Source organism: Balaenoptera physalus (assembly GCF_965194825.1).
Source record: "Balaenoptera physalus genome assembly, chromosome: 5".
NCBI lineage: Eukaryota > Metazoa > Chordata > Mammalia > Artiodactyla > Balaenopteridae > Balaenoptera > Balaenoptera physalus.
Genome location: NC_138884.1, coordinates 40181047 through 40204467, shown reverse-complemented (window position 1 = coordinate 40204467; position 23421 = coordinate 40181047). Strand labels below are relative to the sequence as shown.

Sequence of the window (23421 nt, the reverse complement as noted above, 5' to 3'; positions counted from 1 at the left end):
GGGAAAAGTCTTAAGTCTGTATATTCATCTGTGTACCTTACACTACACTTCAGGAATATATTTTATTAATGTGACATCAAATCCCAATAAATAAATCAATGTATTATTAATAGATTCTTATAAAAGAGATGCTACTCTTTGACAATCAAAATCATTAATGAGAGAAAGATTAGTTAACCAACCTTTTGTCTTTAAACACAATTTTTTTCTACTATCATTCCTTTAAAATCAAAAGCATTTTAAATGATATAACTACCTTTCTCCGTTTAAGATGGTTTTTATTCTACGTTCTGCCATTATACCATCACTGAAGACTTTACAGTAAGAAAATATTATAATTGCAAGTGGACCTCAAACCGCCTCCAATTTTATACATTGGAAAATCAAAAGTAAGGTAAGGAAATTTGCTTAAGGTCACAAAACTAGTAACTGAAAAGACCTGAGGCTCAAGCCCTCAGAGATTTATAAACTCTGGCTCTCTTCTATCATTTAGTCTAGAGGAACCTTAATGGAATAAACATCCCACAGGACATCATACTGGCCCACTACACTAAAGACATCATGTTGATACAATGTGGAGAAAAGCAAAGTGTGAGATTTCCATTTTTAAAACAGGCTGCAGGAAGAAGGATGAGGAAAAAAAGACTCTAGTTTAATATGCTACCTTACACATGAAATTTACTGCCTATAAACCTAATAGATAAATACTGCTTCTGCTTCCATTTTATCCAAAGAAGTCTTGGACTTTTTTTTTTTTTTTTTACTGTAATGCGTAGCCTGATCTAAATGGCTGATTTCTGCAACTCACCTCACCCCTCCAATTACTTTATAGACATATATTTTGGGTTAATCCATGTCACTGAAGTTATATTTTTGAAGACATTATCTAAAGCCCCCAATAGGCCAGACTCCACATTAAAGACTCTTTTCACTAAAGAAATACTAGAAACGTACATTATATTCAGTACATTTCAAGAAATCTCAATCAAAATATAAAAACTTGAAATTACAGAAGTATAAGATATACTGGAAAGTCACCAATCCTACCCTCTCTTTAAAAAGGAGTATGTTCTTATCTTAAAGTCTCCAAAACACAAGTAACATATACACATATCTAAGTCACAATTAAGAAAGTTTAAAAATATCTAACATGAAGACCATACTTAATTTAACCAAAATACATTTCTAAAAGAGCCAGAATTCAAGAACCTCAACCAGAGAATTATAAATCAAATCTAAAACAGGCATACAATATCTTTATATTCATTCCAAAATGTTCCAGAATCAATCTGAGAATTACCAAAATTCCAAGGAAGCATAGCAGTCCAATACATTATGACAAAGCTGACATACCAACTGAAGCCTCCAAGGCTCAATTAGACCTCTGCCACTTTCAGCTGTGTATTCACTGTCCTAAGTGTTTTACAAACTTTCTTCCTACCCTGCTGACCCAAGGAATCTGAGTAAAGGAAGGAGGGTCCTGAGCATGAGAATGGCATACATGGTTTATGCAAAAAAAAAAAAAAAAAAGTGGGAAGGATAGATTAAAAGTTGTTGTACCCTATAAACTCTAGCTTTCACAGCTAAATCTTTTTTTCCTAAACTTTGGACTTTCAAAGATTCCTCTCCATCTCAGTTTCAAAAGTAGAAAAAAAAGAAAAAAAAAAATCCACTAAGCTATAAAGCAAAAGTCCAAGATAGCATAGGCAATCACAGGATAGATATTGAAGCAGCAATTTGAATCAAGCCTTTAGCTTGAAATGCTAACTATATCTTCATTAATATTAAACATCTTAATAAGTTAACAAAAGTATAAAATTTCAAATTCTTACTGCCTTTCAAAATAGAAAATATATTAATGAAAAAATAACAAGCACAATTTTAGCAAAATATAAATGAAAATTAATCATTCATCTAAAGGAACTTGTCAGTGGTGTTCAAACTACTTAAATTGAAACTTCATCTTCTGAATTACTGTAAAAATTTATGAAGTTGTAAAAATGAACATTTTATAAATTTTATTTGGATTTTTAAAAACTGAATGCAATAGTGAAAAAGTATTAATTTTGAAAATATCAAAATACATTTATAGAAAGCACATTAGATCTTTAAGGCATCCCTTAAATTACATGGCATTAAATTCCTCACTTGTTCAGCTGTTACTGAGTGTGGTACATGGCACATGGTTAGCAGGTCAATGGAGGTTTTTTAGCAACAACTCATTTTAGTGTCAGACTGCACTACAGGAACATGGTTGGAAAAATGAGAAGGATTAGTCAAAAATGTATGGATGTGTAAGTCTAACATTAAAAGGGTATATAAATGGATCAGTTCAATTCCATTACTTTTATAAAAGAATGAGAGCACATTTTTATTCCTAGAAGCTAAATACATAAAGTATAAAAAGTTTTAGTACTAGGTGTCTCACAACCTCTAGCAATACTGTGGAGGGCAGGTTTAAATTCAGAAAAGACTTAAAAATTGAACTACTTTAAAAAATAATTGTAACTAAAAATAAATTTTTACTATAGTGCTTTGGATACAAAAGTGTAATATGCTCTTTGAACTTCAGATAAAGCTATCCATGATAGGACCAAAATTCTTGTACACTACTACAAAATTATGCATTACTATTGCTTACATAAGGTTTTCTATAATCTGTCACCTGAAATCTGTTACAATTTGAACACAGAGATCATATTTTCTTCCCTCATTTTCGTGCTTCACCAACTCTCAGGTAATAAAATGAGAAACAACACCCAGCATTAATATGCATATCTGGACAGATTTTACACCAAACCCTCCTTAAACTAGCATGTCTAAGTTTCCTAACAACAAAAATGACACCCTTAAAAATATAAGGCTTAATTTCTGTCCACAAATTGGGCATATTCTTGTTACTAATAATTTTTACCTCATTATATATCTAGTAATGCTACATCTTATTTTTCAATAAAATATACTTTACATTTCACTTTATATTTCAAGTGTTGATATGTATTATAATCTTAGGTAATTATGTTCAAGTTGAATACTCCATCTTCTTAAGTGAAAATTAGCAATTGAAGCAGTGCTAATTACGGCACTGCTAATATTTAATAACTGCAGCACTAATAGTAATCTTTATGTCTATAATGGCACATAATTGCAAACAAGCTATTCTTAAAATAGAATATCTTTAATGTGTACTCTGGAAAGGAATATGTCATTAGAGCCCATGATGAACTTTAATTCTGAAAAGCTCTAAATGGAAGTTTGTCGAACTCCTCAACTATACACTGCAGTGATTCTTCAAAGGAAAATACCTTCTAATTATTTAAATTAGCAAAATTCTATTAACACGCGAATGTTATTTATATGTTAGTCTACTTATACATGCAACATATCCTGCTTCCTGGTTCTATAGCATCATACTCAAACACAAAGTGGTACAGAGTGTAAAAGAAGGCAAGTCTTTAAAAGCACCTGCTGATGTTCCATGATATTGGCCTATATTAGAATCACCATATACGATAAAGGCTATAGAGTATTCATCAAGAATGTAAAGAGACAGCTTAAAGAAACGTCAACATTAGCTAAACTAAATTCACATATGAAGCAACGGTGCCCAAATAAACCAAGCAGCTTCACAAGGATCTCAGAATTCAAACCAATGCAAGGATGAAACCCCAGGTCTCCTGACTCCAGGTTCAGCGGTCTTTCCGGTACCTCCAAAAAATATTTTTATTTACTTAGTAATTAAAATCATCTGGCGTTAGGAAACAAAGATGATACTGTGCGGGTATTCACGCGTGTACACCGTCCATGGCTGCGCGCCGCTTGTCGCGGGGGAGAGGGGTCGGTATCGCCCTCTCCACCCGCAGCCCGCCACTTTCAACACGCGACACACAAGAGAGCCCTTGGGGAGGAACAGAAGAGAGTCCAAGGCAGAGAAGAAACTTCGAGGCTCATCCCCGTTACAACTCGATGAAAAAGAACGACGTAATTGCCAAATCTCACCCAGCAGTCGGACGCCCAGGGAGTCGTCCCAAAGCCTCCAGAGGGGACGCGCGGGCGCGACAACGGCTGCACGGCCGGGAGGTCAGGCGGGCGGCCTGGACCTGCGGCGATCGACAGAAGAAGAGTGTTAGGAGAAGAACATGGAGGGAAGCGGATGGGAAGCGGCCGGAAGGCGGCGGGGGAGAGCGGAAATAAGGCGGAGAGAGGGCAGGGCGCCGCGGACGGAAGGAGCCGCAGAGGGGCCCCGACGGGACCGCGGGGCTGGGGCCGGACTGCCTGCGGGGCCACGCGGGGCGAGCGGCGACGGCGGGACTAGTCTGCTCAAAAGATGCCCCTGGGGCGGGAAGCCACGCTGAGGGCACCTGCCCTCCCGCTGCTCGACGGGGCTGGGGCAACCCGCAAACACCGCCTCCCGCCGGGCTTGGGTCCACGCTGCGCAATTGCCGGGGCAGGGAGTCGGACAGGGCTTTCTGCAGCCAGGAGGCAGGGTCTCCAGCCGTTCCCAGCGGTTTGGCAGTGTCCCCGCGACCCCCATCCCTTCCTCACCCCTCGAGTCTTCAAATGTTCGTCCTAAATCCCTGGGACCAACGACCACAAACCGCCGCCACCGTTTCGGAGCCAGTCGGTCGGAGCGGTGGTCGCCGCAGGGGGGAGGGGAGCCCACGTGCAGGAGCTCGCGCGGTCCTCGCGCCTAGCTGGCGCAGCGCTTGGTGGCCTTGGCAGCCCACGCGGAATGACGCCTCGACCAATCAGTGGCCAGCCCCAGGGAGGGAGGGCGGGGGAGCGGGCGGGACCAAGGTTTAAATCCGAAGGTGGCTCTTGGAAGGGGAGAAAAAAACTCTTGGAGTGACAGACGCTTTAGCCAATTGGAGCGAGAAGAGCCAGTTGTCGGCGCAGTTGGGCAGACTGATACCAAAAAAGGGTCCTGCGTGTTTTGTTGAGACGTTTAAAAACAAGGGCTGTGATTTGAACTTCCGTAGTTCTCTTACTTGGGGGGAATGTGGATGCATTGTAAAGGTTCTTTTTCTCAGCGTTTTCAAGTCTTAAACTGCTAGTCTGACCCAAGACAGTCATATATACTAACTATGGACCTCTTTAAATAAGGACTTGGGGGTGGGGGTGGGGGTGGGGAGGTATACGCCGAAAAGGAGGATTTGCAATAGACTAGACTTGTAAAGATTGAGTAGTTTAAGTGCGCAAGAGGTTGGGCTGAATCGGAGACTTAGTAGTAACAGGTCGGACTCTACCGCTAATCAGTTGGGAGAGTGATTTGGCGGTGGTGGAGCTGAAGAACCAGGTTGTACTCGTGTAAAACCAGCTTTCATGGATACGGTTGTGTCGCATTCTGCACGCATAACCCTGAATTTTGCCTCCTTTAAAGATAGAGCTTGGGTTTATATGGCAGACAACGAAAGAAAAAGATGACTTTAGGAACCAACTCCATAGATTCATGGAATATTAGAACTGGAAAGAACCTAGATCATGTAGCGTCTCCTTTAACAAAGGAGGAACTTGATGCCCAGAATAATCCACTGAGTTAACACAGTAACACAGGCCCCCTAATTCCCAACCTCGTGTTGCTTTCTTCTACACTAATTTGTGATTTCAATTTGTTGTCTCCATATATTCGAGGCACTAACGAATTTTTTTTTTTTTTTTTTAACATACTCCAACAGTGAGGAATGAGCAATGAACTTTGGAGTCATACAGATCTGGGCTCATATCCCTATGTTACCATTTTGTGATTATGACACCCTGGAGAAATAACTTCTCTGAGCCCCAGTTTAAAATGGGGTTCATGAGGTTTAAATGATGATGTTAATAATGAGCACTTACTATGTGCCAGAAACAACTTTAAGGGATTTTCACATATTAGTTCATTTATTTTTCCCAGTAACTTTGGCAAACATGCTAGCCCCCTGTAGCCCCACGTTTCAGTTGGGGAAACTGGGACACACAGAGCTTAAGTAGTTTACTCAAGGTCATATAGCAGATAAGTAACCCCAGTTTGTCTCTGAAACCTGCAGACAAAACCACTATATTATACTGTCTCAAAGTGTGTCCAGAAACAAGTGGCATAATACTCAATGCATACTAGAAGCTCAACGAATACTCTTCCCTAAAATCTCTGCCTTTCAGTCAATGAATACCAATCTCATTTATATAGGCTGCATGCATTCAAAGTACAGCAACCAGAAAACCTAGACTGATGGGATACACCTACTTAGCTTTTTTTTTTTTTTAAACATGTCATTTCTCCACTTCAGGAACTACAAGGATGATAATTGTTCTATCATATTGATTACTATTTGTGGCTGCTCTTTTTATTTCTCTGAAGAAAAAGATTCCTTACATTCTTAATTTTCATGCTGATGCCTCCTCAATTCCAATTAATTAATTCTAAATAACACATGTTTAAGGTTAAACTAACTAAAATTGTGTTAGACATATTAGTCTGAAAAGTTTAATCATTTTTTAAGGAGTTGATGTAGGATCCTTAAAATGACACTAGGTGGAGATGTTATCTTGTGAGCTGCACAAGATGTTCTTGGAAGTAGACTGAAGGGTTGTTTTACATTTCCAGTTTTCTTTTTTCCTTTTTCTTCTACTCCAAGTATAAAGGAAACCAAATAAAGAAAAATTCCTCAATAGGCATTAGAGTCAGGCCAAAGAACTTTGCTTTAGATAAGACAGTGTTACTTAAAGACCCCTCTGATGCTTATATTATATGTCATTTTGGTCAGATTCCTTCTAAATCTTTTATTATCCATAGCCTATAAATAGGTATATTTCTCAAATGCTATTAGAACTATATTCTTTACATGTAAAATTGAAGGAATGACGTTTAACTTTATTTCTCAAGGTTCCTAGAAAAGAGAATCTAAAACACTTATACCAACTTGAATTATTTTTCAGGAATAGATCCCAAATTAGGGTTTATTAGAAGTTTATTTGCAAGTTTATGGGGAATGTGATCCAAATGAATGGAAGAAAGAAGATAAGCTATGTAGAGGTGTTTTTGACTGAAAAGGAGCCAAAAGTTGAAAGATACTTATTGGTGAGGGAGAAAATAGAAGGGGAGCTCTGTAAATGCCAGAAAGATAAATAATACTGTGGAACATGGAAAGAAAAAGTTACCAATAAAAAACTGGAGGAGTATGCAAAATATAATTGGATAAAGGATCTGGATACCATGTAAATGTATTTTCCCCATATTAAATGCAAGCTTTTTGGATTAAGTTATCTTCACATACCTTCTATAAAATACAAAACCCCAAAAGGGAAATAAAAGCAATGAGAAGTCCTTATAAATGTTTAAAATCCAGCTTGGTCCTAATAAAAGGAGTAAAAAGTGAACAGTTTTATATAAAAGAGGCTTGTGTAGCAGTCTGCTTTGTTTTCTATGTGTTGGAGCTTCCTTCATCCATATCTGGCCATGATGGCACAGATCCACCAAAAACATGGCAACTACTTGCATGTTTATAGAAATAATGAATATAGCTTGGGAGCTAGAGAACCTCCTTTAATTTGGTGACTCTCAAATCTAAATGATATCTCAAAACCCTTTCAGAAGTATAGGAGCTTTTTCCATACTTACATTAAATATGTTTAATTCAACTCACTGCCCCTTACTTTCTCACCCTGATTTGTTGCTTTCTGCCTGACAGATTAATTTGAATTTTTCATGACTCTGGGATGTGAATGCCAGTACCAAGATGATTATAAAGTAGAATAGCGCTTTTTCCAGTTTTGGTGATAGGTTACACCAAGCCATCTTTACATCCATTCAGTGTACCTCCCATGATTAACAACCTAGCTTTCCAAGGCAACAAATCTTTGGGATCTTTGTACATAGGTTAATGGTCTACACAGGGAGTAAACCCATAGCTAAGGCCTGGAGACACATAAACAACATAATTGTTCATCAATGGGTGAATGGATAAAGAATATGTGGCTCATATATATATATAATGGAATATTACTCAACCATAAGAAAGGATAAAATCTTGCCATTTGTGACAACATGGTTGGAACCTGAAAGCATTATGCTAAGTGAATAAGTCACACAGAGAAAGACAAATATTGTATGATCTCACTTTTAAAAACTGCAATAAACCTCAGAATATGCAATGCTAGTAACTATGTGGAAGGAAGGAAAGAAGAAAGAGGAAATGGAAGAAAGAAGAAAAGAAAAAAGAAAAGAAAAGATGAAAGGAGCTTGCAGATACAGAGAATAGATTAGTGGTTCCCAGAGGCAGGAAGTGAGGGGAGGGCAAAAGGTGAAGGGGGTCAAAAGGTACAAACTTCCAGCTGTAGAATAAATAAGTCATGTGGATGTAATATGTAATGTACAGCATGATGACTAGAGTCAATAGTACTGTATTGCATATTTGAAAGTTGCTAAGAGCAGATCTTAAAAGTGCTCATCACAAGGAAAAAGGTGTAACTATATATAGGTAGATGTTAACTAGACTTATTGTGGTGATCATGTTGCATTATATACAAATATTGAATCATTATGTTGTACACTTGAAATTAACATAGTGTTATGTCAATTATACCTCAATTTTAAAAATTAAAATAATTTAAAAAAAGAATGGAGAACCATTATGCTAGAATCACCAAATTAATTTGATGTGGCCTTTCTAGTGTAGAAAAAAACTGCAATAAACCTTAGAATATGGAATGCTAGTAACTCATCTTTCAGTAACATCGTCTGTCAATAATGGTAGAGCTATGCTGATCATCTGGCCCCTGGTTTCCCATTTTCAGTTAAAAAAATCCAGTCATCCAATTAATTTTTTAATCAACTACAATATTAGAAATAGTGTTAGGTAATGCAGAAAAAAAATATTTTCCCCCTCTGACTTAACTCATAACATGAGAAAACTGACACATGTAAAAAATAATTTTCTGATAGTCAAGATTAGAAACATAAACACTTGGTTGGGGAGAGAGCATGATGAACTCTTTCCTGTGTTATCTCACTGGTGTACTTGTGTGCTTCCTTGGATAACAAAGTACAATGGAACCAGAGCTGACTGACACCTTAAGAGTCATCTGGGGGGCTGGAGTGCCAGCCCCACGTCACAGAGCCAGTCAGCGGCAATACTGGATCCCCAACTCCTCACCTCTGACTTCCAATCTTATGTACTAGCTCTCACAGAAACTTTTAAATTTGACTTTTAACTTCTATATATTTATCATGGCACTTTTTAAAAGTGCCATGATAAATATGTTCAATGAAGAAAATTACTTTGGCTGAGGCCAGCTTGGCTCAGAGACATTAGTAAACCTGGCCATGGAGGATTCCTGAAGCAAAGCAGTACCTCAGGTATGACTTTTCTTTTATTGCACACCATGGGTGGTGCCCTCCCTAGATGACTACAGCTCTGACTATCCAACTCTGTCACTTGTCACAGCAGAGGAAGCAGAAGGAGACTCCTTCTTTGTGCCAAGAACATTTTGCATTTTCTCATATACAGGGAATACAGGGCCCATGGAACTCTAAAGGGAAAATAGAATGCCATTATAATCCACAATGCAGTCTGCATTTTTTTGTTTGCTTATTTGGGGTTTGGGGGGTTTTCTTTATTATTCCTTTTTATTTTTATTTTATTTTATTTTTTTAGCTTTCTGGTAATTTTATTTTATTTTTAATTTTTATTAGAGTATACTTGCTTTACAATGTCGTATTAGTTTCTACAGTACAGCAAAGTAAATCAGCTATACATATACATATACCCCTCTTTCTTGCATTTCCTTCCCATTTAGGTCACCACAGAACATTGAGTAGAGTACCCTGTGCTATACAGTAGGTTCTCATTAGTTTATCCATTTTATACATTGTATCAATAGTGTATATATGTCAATCCCAGTCTCCCAATTCATCCTATCCCTCCTTCCCGCTTGATATCCATATCTTTGTACTCTGCGTCTGGGTAGCTATTTCTGCTTTGTAAATAAGATCATCTATACCAATTTTTTCAGATTCCACATATATGCATTAAAATATGATATTTGTTTTTCTCTTTCAGACTAACTTCACTCTGTATGACAGTCTCTAGATCGATCACGTCTCTACAAATGACCCAATTTTGTTCCTTTTTATGTGTGAGTAATATTCCATTGTAAATATGTACCACATCTTCTTTATCCATTCCTCTTTTGATGGACATTTAGGTTGTTTCCATGTCCTGGCTACTGTAAATAGTGCTTCAATGAACATTGGGGTGCATGTGTCTTTTTGAATTATGTTTTTCTCTGGCTACATGCCCAGTAGTGGAATTGCTGGGTCCCATGGTACTTCTATTTTTAGTTTCTTAAGGAACCTCCATATTGTTCTCCATAGTGGCTGTATCAATTTATATTCCCACCAACAGTCCAAGAAGGTTCCCTTTTCTCCACACCCTCTCCAGCATTTATTGCTTGTAGGTTTTTTGATGATGACCATTCTGACTGGTGAGGTAATACCCCACTGTGGTTTGATTTGCATTTCTCTAATAATTAGTGATGTTGAGCAGCTTTTCCTGTGTTTACTAGCCATCTGTATGTCTTCTTTGGAGAAATGTCTATTTAGATATTCTGCACATTTTTTGATTGGGTTGGTTTTTTTTTGATATTGAGCTGCACAAGCTGCTTGTAAATTTTGGAGATTAATCCTTTGTCAATTGCTTCATTTGCAAATATTTTCTCCCATTCTGAGGGTTGTCTTTTTGTCCTGTTTATGGTTTCCTTTGCTGTGCAAAAGCTTTGAAGTTTAATTCGGTCCCATTTGTTTATTTTTGGTTTTATTCTCACTACTCTAGGACGTGTGTCAAAAAAGATCCTGCTGTGATTTATATCAAAGAGTGTTCTGCCTATGTTTTCTTCTAACAGTTTTATAGTGTCTGGCCTTCCATTTAGGTCTTTAATCCATTTTGAGTTTATTTTTGTGTAAGGTGTTAGAAAGTGTTCTAATTTCATTCTTTTACATGTAGCTGTCCAGTTTTCCCAGCACCACTTATTGGAGAGACTGCCTTTTCTCCATTGTATATTCTTGCCTCCTTTGTTGTAGATTAATTGACCATGAGTGTGCAAGTTTATTTCTGGGCTTTCTACCCTATTCCATTGATGTATGTGTCTGCTTTTGTGCCAGACCCATACTGTTTTGATTACAATAGCATTGTAGTATAGTCTGAAATCAGGGAGTGTGATACCTCCAGCACTGTTTTTCTTTCCCAAAATTGTTTTGGCTATTCGGGTCTTTTGTGTTTCCATATGAATTTAAAAAATTTTTGTTCTAGTTCTGTGAAAAATGCCATTGGTAATTGGATAGGAATTGCACTGAATCTGTAGATTGCCTTGGATAGTATAGTCATTTTAACAATATTGATTCTTCCAATCCAAGAACATGGTATTTCTTTCCATATGTTTGTGTCATCCTCAATTTCTTTCATTAGCATCTTATAGTTTTTGAATTACAGGTCTTTTGCCTCCTCAGGTAGGTTTATTCCTATGTATTTTATTCTTTTTGATACAATGGCAAATGGAATTGTTTCCATACAGACTGAAAGTGAGGGGATTCCCATTCCAAATCAATGGAAATCAAAGGAAAGCTGGAGTGGCAATACTTATATCAGACAAAAAAGACTTTAAAATAAAAACTGTTATAAGAGACAAAGCAGGACACTACATAATAATCAAGGAATCAATACAAAAAGATATAACAATTGTAAATATATATGCACCCAACACAGGGGCACCTCAATATATAAGGCAACTTTGAACAGACATAAAAGGAGAAATTGACAGTAACACAATAATAGTAGGGGACTTTAACACCTCACTTACATCAATGGGCAGATCATCCAGACAGAAAATCAATAAGGAAACAGGCCTTAAGCAACACATTAGGAGATTGGTTCAAGACAGCAGAGTAGAAGGACGTCTGCTCACTCTCTCTTGCAAGAGCACCAGAATCACAATTAACTCCTGAACAATCATCAACAGGAAGACACTGGAACTCACCAAAAAAGATATCCCACATCCAAAGACAAAGGAGAAGCCACAATGACATGGAAAGAGGGGCGCAATCACAATAAAATCAAATCCAATAAGTGTTGGGTGAGTGACTCACAAAATAGAGAACAATTATACCACAGAAGACCACCCACTGGGGTGAAAGTTCTGAGCCCCACAGCAGGCTTCCCAAACTCGAGGTCCAGTAATGGGAGGAGGAATTCCCAGAGAATCAGACTTTGAAGTCTAGTGGGATTTGATTGCAGGACTTAGACAGGACTGGGGGAAACAGAGACTCCACTCTTGGAGGGCACACACAAAGTAGTGTGCACATCAAGCCCAGGGGAAAGGAGCAGTGACCCCATAGGAGACTGAACCAGACCTACCTGCTAGTATTGGAGGATCCCCTGCAGAGGTGGGGGGTGGCTGTGCCTCACTGCGGGGACAAGGACACTGGCAGCAGAAGTTCTGGGAAGTACTTCTTGGCATGAACCCTCCCAGAGTCTCCCATTAGCCCCATGAAAGTGCCTGTAGTTTCCAGTGCTGGGTCACCTCAGGCCAAACAACCAACAAGGAGGGAACCCAGACCCACCCATCAGCTGACAAGCAGATTAAAGTTTTACCGAACTCTGCCCACCAGAGCAACACCCAGCTCTACCCAGTCCCTCCCATCAGGAAGCTTGCACAAGCCTCTTAGATAGCCTCATCCACCAGAGGGCAGACAGCAGAAGCAAGAAAAACTACAATCCTGCAGCCTGTGGAACGAAAACCACATTCACAGAAAGATAGACAAAATGAAAAGGCAGAGGACTATGTACCAGATGAAGGAAGAAGATAAAACCCCAGAAAAACAAACAAATGAAGTGGAGATAGGAAAACTTCCAGAAAAAGAATTCAGAATAATTATACTGAAGATGATCCAGGACTTTGGAAAAAGAATGGAGGCAAACATCAAGAAGATGTAAGAAATGTTTAACAAAGACCTAGAAGATTAAAGAAAAAACACCTAGAAGAATTAAAGAACAAACAAACAGAGATGAACAATACAATAATTGAAATGTAAAATACACTAGAAGGAATCAATAGCAGAATAACTGAGGCAGAAAAACGGATAAGTGACCTGGAAGACAGAATGGTGGAATTCACTGCCACAGAACAGAATAAAGAAAAACGAATGAAAAGAAATGAAGACAGCCTAAGAGACCTTGGGGGCAATATTAAGCACACCAACATTCGCATTATAGGGGTCCCAGAAGGAGAAGAGAGAGAGAAAGGACCCGAGAAAATATTTGAAGAGATTATAGTCGAAAACTTCCCTACCATGGGAAAGGAAATAGCCATCTAGGTCCAGGAAGCACAGAGAGTCCCAGGCAGGATAAAGAGAAGGAGAAACACACTGAGACACATAGTAATCAACTTGACAAAAATTAAACACAAAGAAAAATTATTAAAAGCAACAAGGGAAAGATGACAAATAACATACAAGGGAACTCCCATAAGGTTAACAGCTGATTTCTCAGCAGAAACTCTACAAGCCAGAAGGTAGCCACATGATATATTTAAAGTGATGAAAGGGAAGAACTTACAATCAAGATTGATCTACCCAGCAAGGATCTCATTCAGATTCAATGGAGAAATCAAAAGCTTTACAGACAAGCAAAAGCTAAGAGAATTCAACACCACCAAACCAGCTCTATAACAAATGCTAAAGGAACTTCTCTAAGTGGGAAATGCAAGAGAAGAAAAGGACCTACAAAAACAAACCCAAAACAATTAAGAAAATGGTAATAGGATCATACATATCGATAATTACCTTAAATGTGAATGGATTAATTGCTCCAACCAAAAGACACAGGCTCACTGAATGGATACAGAAAAAACACCCATATGTATGGTCTACAAGAGACCCACTTCAGACCTAGGGACACATACAAACTGAAAGTGAGGGGATGGAAAAAGATATTCCATGCAAATGGAAATCAAAAGAAAGCTGTAGTAGCAGTATTCATATCAGATAAAATAGACTTTAAAATAAAGAATGTTACAAGAGACAAAGAAGAACACTACATAATGATCAAGGGATCAATCCAAGAAGAAGATATAACAATTATAAATATATATGCACCCAACATAGGAGCACCTCAATACATAACGCAAATGCTAACAGCTATAAAAGAGGAAATCAACAGTAACACAATAATAGTAGGAGACTTTAATACCTCACTTACACCAATGGACAGATCATCCAGACAGAAAATTAGTAAGGAAACACAAGTTTTAAATGACAATAGAACAGATAGATTTAATTGATATTTATAGGACATTCCATCCGAAAACCACAGATTACACTTTCTTCTCAAGTGCACACAAAACAGTCTCTGGTATAGATCACATCTTGGGTCACAAATCAAACCTTGGTACATTTAAGAAAACTGAAATCATATCAAGCATCCTTTTTGACCACAACACTATGAGATTAGAAATAAATTACAGAGAAGAAGACATACAAAACATGAACACATGGAGGCTAAACAATATGTTACTAAATAACCAAGAGATCACTGAAGAAATCAAAGAAGAAATCAAAAAATACCTAAAGACAAATTACAAGGAAAACATGATGATCCAAAACCTATGGGATTCAGCAAAAGCTGTTCTAAGTGGGAAGTTTATAGCAATACAAGCCTACCTCAAAAAACAAGAAAAATCTCAAATAAACAATCTAACCTTACACCTAAAGGAACTAGAGAAATAAGAACAAACAAAACCCAAAGGTAGTGGAAGGAAAGAAATCATAAAGATCAGAGCAGAAATAAATGAAATAGAAACAAAGAAAACAGTAGCAAAGATCAATAAAACTAAAAGCTGGTTCTTTGAGAAGATAAACAAAGTTGATAAACCATTAGCCAGACTCATCAAGAAAAAAAGGGAGAAGACTCAAATCAATAGAATTACAAATGAAAAAGGAGAAGTAACAACTGACACTGCTGAAATACAAAGCATCCTAAGAGACTACTACAAACAACTCTATGCCAATAAAATGGACAACCTGGAAGAAATGGACAAATTCTTAGAAAGGTATAACCTTCCAAGACTGAACCACGAAGAAAAAGAAAATATGAACAGACCAATCACAAGTAATGAAATTGAAACTGTGATGAAAAATCTTCCAACAAACAAAAGTCCAAGACCAGATGGCTTCACAGGTGAATTCTATGAAACATTTAGAGAAGAGCTAACACCCATCCTTCTCAAACTCTTCCAAAAAATTGCAGGGAAAGGAACACTCCCAAACTCATTCTACAAGGCCACCATCACCCCGATACCAAAACCAGAAAAAGATACTACAGAAAAAGAAAATTACAGGCCAATATCACTGATGAACATAGATGCAAAAATCCTCAACAAAATACTAGCAAACAGAATCCAACAGCACATTAAAAGGATCATACACCATGATCAAGTAGCATTTCTCCCAGGGATGCAAGGATTCTTCAATAAACGCAAAACAATCAATGTGATACACCATATTAACAAATTGAAGAATAAAAACCATATAATCATTTCAATAGAATCAGAAAAAGCTTTTGACTAAATTCAACACCCATTTATGATAAAAACTCTCCAGAAAGTGGGCATAGAGGGAACCTACCTCAACATTATAAAGGTCATATATGACAAACCCATAGCAAGCATCATTCTCAATGGTGAAAAACTGAAAGCATTTCCTCTAAGATCAAGAACAAGACAAGGATGTCCACTCTTGCCACTGTGATTCAACATAATTTTGGAAGTCCTAGCCATGGCAATCAGAGAAGAAAAAGAAATAAAAAGAATTCAAATTGGAAAAGAAGAAGTAAAACTGTCACTGTTTGCAGATGACATGATACTATACATAGAGAATCCTAAAGATGCCACAGGAAAACTACTAGTGCTAATCAATGAATTTGGTAAAGTTGCAGGATACAAAATTAATGCACAGAGATCTATTGAATTCCTATACACTAACAATGAAAAATAAGAAAGAGAAATTAAGGAAACAATCCCATTCACCACTGCAACCATAAGAATAAAATATCTACAAATAAACCTACCTAAGGTAGTAAAAGACCTGTACTCAGAAAATTATAAGACACTGTTGAAAGAAATAAAGGATGACACAAACAGATGGAGAGATATACCATGTTCTTGAATTGGAAGAACAATGTTTTGAAAATGACTATACTACCCAGAGCAATCTACAGATTCAATGCAATCTCTATCAAATTACCAATGGCAGTTTTTACAGAACTAGAACAAAAAATTTTAAAATTTGTATGGAGACAAAAAAGACCCCAAATAGCCAAAGCAATCTTGAGGGAAAAAAATGGAGCTCGAGGAATCAGACTCTCTGACTTCAGACTATACTACAAAGCTAAAGTAATCAAGACAATATGGTACTGGCAAAAAACAGAAATATAGATCAATGGAACAAGATAGAAAGCCCAGAGATAAACCCACGCACATATGGTCACCTTATCCTTGATAAAGGAAGCAAGCATATACAGTCGAGAAAAGACAGCCTCTTCAATAAATGGTGCTGGGAAAACTGGACAGCTACATGTAAAAGAATGGAATTAGAACACTCCCTAACACCATACACAAAAATAAACTCAAAATGGATTAAAGACCTAAATGTAGAACCAGACACTATAAAAATCTTATAGGAAAACATAGGAAGAGCACTCTTTGACATAAATCACAGCACGATTTTTTTTGAACCACCTCCTAGAGTAATGAAAATAAAAACAAAAATAAACAAATGGGACCTAATGAAACTTAAAAGCTTTTGCACAGCAAAGGAAACTATAAACAAGATGAAAAGACAACCCTCAGAATGGGAGAAAATATTTGTAAATGAATCAACGGACAAAGGATTAATCTCCAAAATACATAAACAGCTCATGCAGCTCAATATTAAAAAAAAAAAAAAACCCAATCAAAATATGGGCAGAAAACGTGTATAGACATTTCTCCAAAGAAGACATACAGATGGCCAACCAACATATGAAAAGCTGCTCAACGTCACTAATTATTAGAGAAATGCAAATCAAAACTACAATGAGGTATCACCACACAACAGTTAGAATGGGCATCATCAGAAAATCTTCAAACAACAAATGCTGGAGAGGGTGTGGAGAAAAGGGAACCCTCTTGCACTGTTAGTGGGAATGTAAATTGATGAAGCCACTATGGAGAACAGTATGGAGGTTCCTTAAAAAACTAAAAATAGAATTACCATATGATCCAGCAATCCCACTATTGGGCATATACCCAAAGAAAACCATAATTCAAAAAGACACATGCACCCGAATGTTCATTGCAGCACTATTTACAATAGCCAGGTCATGGAAGCAACCTAAATGCCCATTGACAGACGAATGGATAAAGAAGTTGTGGTACATATATGCAATGGAATATTACTCAGCCATAAAAAGGAACGAAACTGAGTCATTTGTTGAGACGTGGATGGATCTAGAGACTGTCATACAGAGTGAAGTAAGTCAGAAAGAGAAAAACAAATATTATATATTAACGCATGTATGTGGAACCTTGAAAAATGGTACAGATGAACCGGTTTGCAGGGCAGGAGTTGAGACACAGATGTAGAGAACAAACATATGGACACCAAGGGGGGAAAGCTGTGGGGGGGGTGGGGATGGTGGTGTGCTGAATTGGGCGATTGGGATTGACATGTACACACTGATGTGTATAAAATTGATGACTAATAAGAACCTGCTGTATTAAAAAATAAATAAAATAAAATTCAAAGATTAAAATAAAAGAAAACATAGGAGAAAATTTTTGAGATCTTAGGTTAGGCAAATATTTTATAGAACATATATAAAAAGCAGAGCCCCTAAAAACTGGGTAATTGAATTTAATTCCCTGCTCTTTGAAAGACACTGAAAAGAAAATAAAAAGACAAACCACAGACCAGAAAGAAAATGTTTGTAAACACATATTTGGTGGGAGACTGTATCAATAATACATAAAGAACTTAAACATACTCATTAAAATATTTGAACAGATGCATTACCAAAAAGAAATGATTTGGAGAGCAAACACATAGAAAGATGCTTTCCATCAGTATTCATCAGAAAAATTCACATTAAAATCACCATGAGATACTACTACATAGCTACTAGGAGAGCTAAAATTAAGCAACAACAACAAGAAAAATTGGCAACACCAAATGCTTGAGTGTGCAGAGCTGGATCCCTTCTACATTGTTGATGGGGTACAATGGCACAGTCCCTTTGAATAGTCTTAGATATTTCCCCAACAGAAATGTAAAAAATATCTGCACAGAGATTTGAACATGCATGTTTATAACAGCTTCATTCATTATAGCCACATACTGGAAACAACCCAACTATCCACCAATTTATAAAGAGATATACAAATTGGGACATATTGATCTAAAGAAATATGGGCTGAGCAATAACATCGAGTGAACTACTGATGAATAACAGGATTAATTTCAGAAGTGTTTTGGTATGTGAAAAAGGCCAGGTCATTTATAAAACATTCTAAAAAGACAAAACTGTAAATACAGAGATCAGTAGCTGCCAGAGCCTGGGGGTGAGGGATTGACTGTAAAGGAGCAGGAGTAAATTTTTTTTTTAAATTAATTTCTATTGGAGTGTAGTTGATTTATAATGTTGTGTTAGTTTCTGCTGTACAGCAAAGTGAATCAGTTATACATATACATATATCCACTCTTTTTTTGAAGGAGTTAATTTTTGAAGTTATAGAAAGGTTTTCTATCTCAATTGGGGTGTGATTATCCTTTATATTTGTCACAGCTGACCAAGCTTCACACTAAAGATGGGTAAATTGTACTGTTTGTGAATCGAATTTCATTAAAACTGACTTAAAATTTTTTTTTAAAATGCAGCTTTTCAAGAGATTTTGAATCAGCAGATTTAGCAAGTGGAATTAGGTCAGCTGCATAGAACAGAACATTCTCAATGGCCTAAGTGAAGTAGCAGCTTATTTCCTCTGGAGGAAGCCAGCCCAAATCTGATAAGGTGTTACCACAGGGACCCAAGGTTCTTTCTTCCTGCTTCACCACCTTAGGTACCTGGGTTGGGTACCTGGGTTCCATCCACAAAGTCATCTCATGTTCCAGAATGGCTGCTGGCACTCTAGCCATTGTGTTCACTTTCAGGCTGGCAGAAGAGAAATAGGAAAAGAAAAAATGCACTGCTTCGCTTGCAAGGTGCCTTCCTGGAATTCCTCAACAACACTTCTGCTTTCATTACATTGGTCAGAATACTGTCATGTGGAAAAGAAGGCCAGGAAATGTAGTATTCTGAGGTGTACTGCTAACCCCAACTAAATAAGGATCATGTTACTAAAGAGGAAAGAGACAATGGTGTTGTAACTAGTAATCTCTGCTACACTGCATGTGGAATGTTGCCCAGGAACCTGCCACTTTGACAAGTTTCCCAGGTGATTCTGATGCAGGTGACCCATGGAGCTCACATTAAGGAACGGTACTATAGGAAATCAGAATAAGAGAAAATTATAATTGGCTGATATTAAGGTTTAAACAGAAGTCCATTTGATGGAGGCAATCAAAGCTAATGAAATATATATCTTGAAAAGAAAATGTATTAAGAATGCTAGAAAATGACGTGTGGGTATTAATAAAATACTTTAGTTAGCTAGGTATTGTCATATTATTATATATGGATTATTATTCCCAAATATTTAGGATAAACACTGAGCATGTGCACACACACACACACACACACACACACCCCTCCCCACACACATATTGATCACAATTGGATCTTCCCCTCAGGTGGAATCTTGAATGCTGTAAAACCCCATAGTTATCAATATGATTGCTATTACAACTGTACAGTTACCTTAGCTTTCTTAGTTTCCAATTTTAGAAAAGGAGGTTCATTTACAATACAAGCTCTGGTTCCTACTCCTGGCGTCTGTGCTAAGGCCACACTTCCATTTTCCCTCCCTCCTCCTTTCTCTGGCTGCTTCCAAACAAACCCTCCTGTTACCCAGCGTCTACATGAAAAGCTCTTCACTGCCCATGGCCCTTTCTCTTCATAAAGTCCTTGCTTTAAAAGAGCCAGCACACCCAGTTGTTGTGAGCCAGGCCAGTGTGGCTGCTACTAGGATTTCCAAAAGGTCAGCAGCTGGGGCACATCATTCAAATGGGTGGACTGACTAAACCACCACTGGGCCTTGGGCCCTCCACTCCACCAGCATCAAGGCCCCCTGCGGCTGCCCCAGACCCCCTCTGGCCATGCTCCACAACGTGTGGCAGCTGGAGGGCCAAGCACCAGCCTTGTTTCTGATAGCTAAGTTGTGGTGCAGAAGCTGGAGGACAAGAGAATCCCTTTAAAAACATTAACGGAAGGTATTGATGTGTAGATACCAAAGGAACTGTAAGCCTCCTAGAAATACTGTTCAGAGTATGCAAGAGGTGATACTAATATACGGCCCCTTGGTTAACATTTATTAAGCATATCTATGTGCCAACCCACTGGGGGGCTCAACATACTTTATAACCTTCATGATAATTTTTTTAAGTTAATTAATTAATTTATTATTATTTTTTTTTATATTTATTTTTGGCTGTGTTGGGTCTTCGTTTCTGTGCGAGGGCTTTCTCTAGTTGCAGCAAGTGGGGGCCACTCTTCATCGCGGTGCGCGGGCCTCTCACTATCGCGGCCTCTCTTGTTGCCGAGCACAGGCTCCAGACGTACAGGCTCAGTAGTGTGGCTCATGGGCCTAGTTGCTCTGCGGCATGTGGGATCCTCCCAGACCAGGGCTCAAACCCATGTCCCCTGCATTGGCAGGCAGATTCTCAACCACTGTGCCACCAGGGAAGCCCCCATGATAATCTTGAGAGTAAGTAATATGTTCCCTCATTTATACTTGAGAAGATTAAGCATGAGACTTTGCCAGAGTCTCCAGCTGGTCCAGAGCAAGACTCAAAGCTAGACGTGTTCATTTTATCACAAAGGTTCCCCAATGAAGACTGAATAGACTTGTAGAGGAAAAGTGAAATTATGATAAGGAACAGCAAATCAATATGATAATGTTTATGAAACAACAGAAAATTAGAGGATTAAACAAGAGTAACATTTCCAATATATATAAATAGATTTTATTCCTATTAAATCGAGGAATAGAATGATTTTGACAGTCTCCCATTAAATCAGATGGTAGGGGCTTCCCTGATGGCACAATGGTTAAGAATCCACTTGCCAATGCAGGGGACACAGGTTCGAGCCCTGGTCCGGGAAGAACCCACATGCCAGGGAGCAACTAAGCCCACGAGCCACAACTACTGAGCCCGTGAGCCACAACTACTGAGCCTGTGAGCCACAACTACTGACGCCCACGCACCTAGAGCCCATGGTCTGCAACAAGAGAAGCCACCGCCATGAGAAGCCCGTGCACCACAACGAAGAGTAGCCCCCGCTGGCTGCAACTAGAGAAAGCCCACGTGCAACGTAGCCAAAAATAAATAAAACAAAAACAAAACAAAAAATACAATGGTGGGCAAGAGGAAAACTTGCAAGACAGAACAGGTTGCTTTGCACTTCCGGCAGCACGTCATGTAGCCATGTGCAGCCCTGGCAGGGTGCGGCCCGGCAGCCAGGTGGCCTGGGGGGATCAAGCCCTGGAAAGCGGTTTTACCCTCCGAGCCAGTCACAAACACCTCAAATTGGTGCATACCAAATTTTTGGTATGTATGTTTTGATATGTTATTTATCTGGGCAACAGAAGAAATTTAGGAAGACCGAAAAGAGCATTTGCATCACAAACCCAGAGCCAAGTCCTAAGAATGAGGATTTTAAACCATGAGATGCGATGGTAGAGATAAGCAAAAGATTAAAAAGGACATTAACAAGGCAGAGTGATAAGTGCCACGTTTACGCATGTGGCTTACAAACCACAGCCTGAACAATGTCACCATCACTACTGTCCAGCAGGGGACGGAGACAGCACGGAGTCACTCTCTGCCGCCCTCTGGTGGTGAGAATCTCTGCGGCCTTGAGGGCTACGTAGGAGCCAATGAGGCACAGCGCCTCCCTGGCACCAAGCGCTCTGTGTATACTTGTCGAAGGGTTGTTTAGATGGCTGTTTAGATGTTTGAATGTAAGTCTGCCGAGGAACTAGAAACGAGAGACCTTTCTTACTTTGGCTGCCTGGCAATAGAAAAAAAACAAAAAACAACCACCTGTGGGACAGTGAAATTGTACTTATTCTTTAGAATTGATTGAGCACTGTCCCACACACTTAGAAACACTTTAAAAGAGCTGTAGGTTAATTGGGGAGCGAGACAAGCCCGCTGTCAACAAGGCCAGTGCAAGGACCTCAAACCACAGTGTGAGGTGTTTCAGGGTGGGCTCAGCCTTTGTGCTCAGCCCTAGCCCCCATTTTAGGGTCACAGATAAAGGGAGCTGCTGGGCCTGCATCCAGCAGTTCACCCCCACTCAGGAGGGGGCACTCCAGTGTGAGCTTCGTTTTTGTTTCCTCACAATGCTGCAAAAATTCTGTCAGGCACTTAACAGGCACTCCTGGGTCCACATGAAGCTGGGAGTCCTGTCCTTGTCAGAGACTAGGCCAACCCCCTGGCCTTTGGACAGGGCCATCCTGAGCCCCTTGCCCCGCCTGCTCCCACCTCTGCCTTCTGTCCCATCTCCTAGGCTAATTTCCGCTGTAGGGCCTTACCCTTCAGACCCCACTGTCAGCTCTGTCTTGGTTTCTCAGTGGCCCCTGTCAACAGGGATTTCAGGGCTTGGTTCACAAGTGGTATAGAGACTAGAGGAAAAATGTTTAGAACTGTATATAGGAGGATAATCAATCCTGTCTGTTCTCAGAAAATGGCCAAGACGGATTTCTGCTGAATCAAAAATATTGCATATGTCACATATGTAAATAATATCCTTGGATCTGTAACCCAGGCCCCTCATTGTTTGTGATTCGACCACCTGCAATAGGCCTACAAGTTTTGTTTGAGGATTTGCATGGTTGCCTGTTGGTGGAGAGCCAGGATGGTCCACTTGTCATCTCCCCTGCGCCTCAGCTTTGCAGTATTCACCCAGTTAAGTTCCAGGGCTGTGATTTAGATTGTTAATTTCATTGCCCAGAAGTGACTCCTCACATACCCAGAGGATAAGTCCCAAACACCAAGATGCCCAGCTTAGGAAGCTGCTGTGCATCTGTGTGTGTACCAAAAAGCAGATGGTAGACAGACACACCTATTATTATTGTGACGGGCTTTTGTTTCATCTTAATACCATCTTGGCATTGCTTCACAAAAGGAGGCTGCTTTGTAAACAGTTCACTGTGGAATATAGAGTGTTCCCTGGTGTCAGCTCATAACTCCATCAG

The 23421-nt window shown here is 38.8% G+C and overlaps 1 protein-coding gene and 1 long non-coding RNA gene across 9 annotated transcripts in view; one reads left to right on the top strand and one right to left on the bottom strand.

Annotated features, from left to right (window-relative positions):
* The window catches only part of RBM46 (RNA binding motif protein 46), a 58712-nt gene extending 53978 nt beyond the window's left edge, over positions 1–4734 (bottom strand). For 6 of the 8 annotated variants that reach the window (XR_014264152.1, XM_082463535.1, XM_082463541.1 and 3 more), the window contains exon 1: positions 4546–4734. The gene's annotated coding sequence lies outside the window, so the exon portion shown is untranslated. The other 2 variants (XM_082463537.1, XM_082463539.1) reach the window with 2 other exon arrangements.
* The window catches only part of LOC309661689, a 278933-nt gene that overhangs the window by 38380 nt on the left and 217132 nt on the right, over positions 1–23421 (top strand). The gene's annotated exons all lie outside the window — the stretch shown is intronic.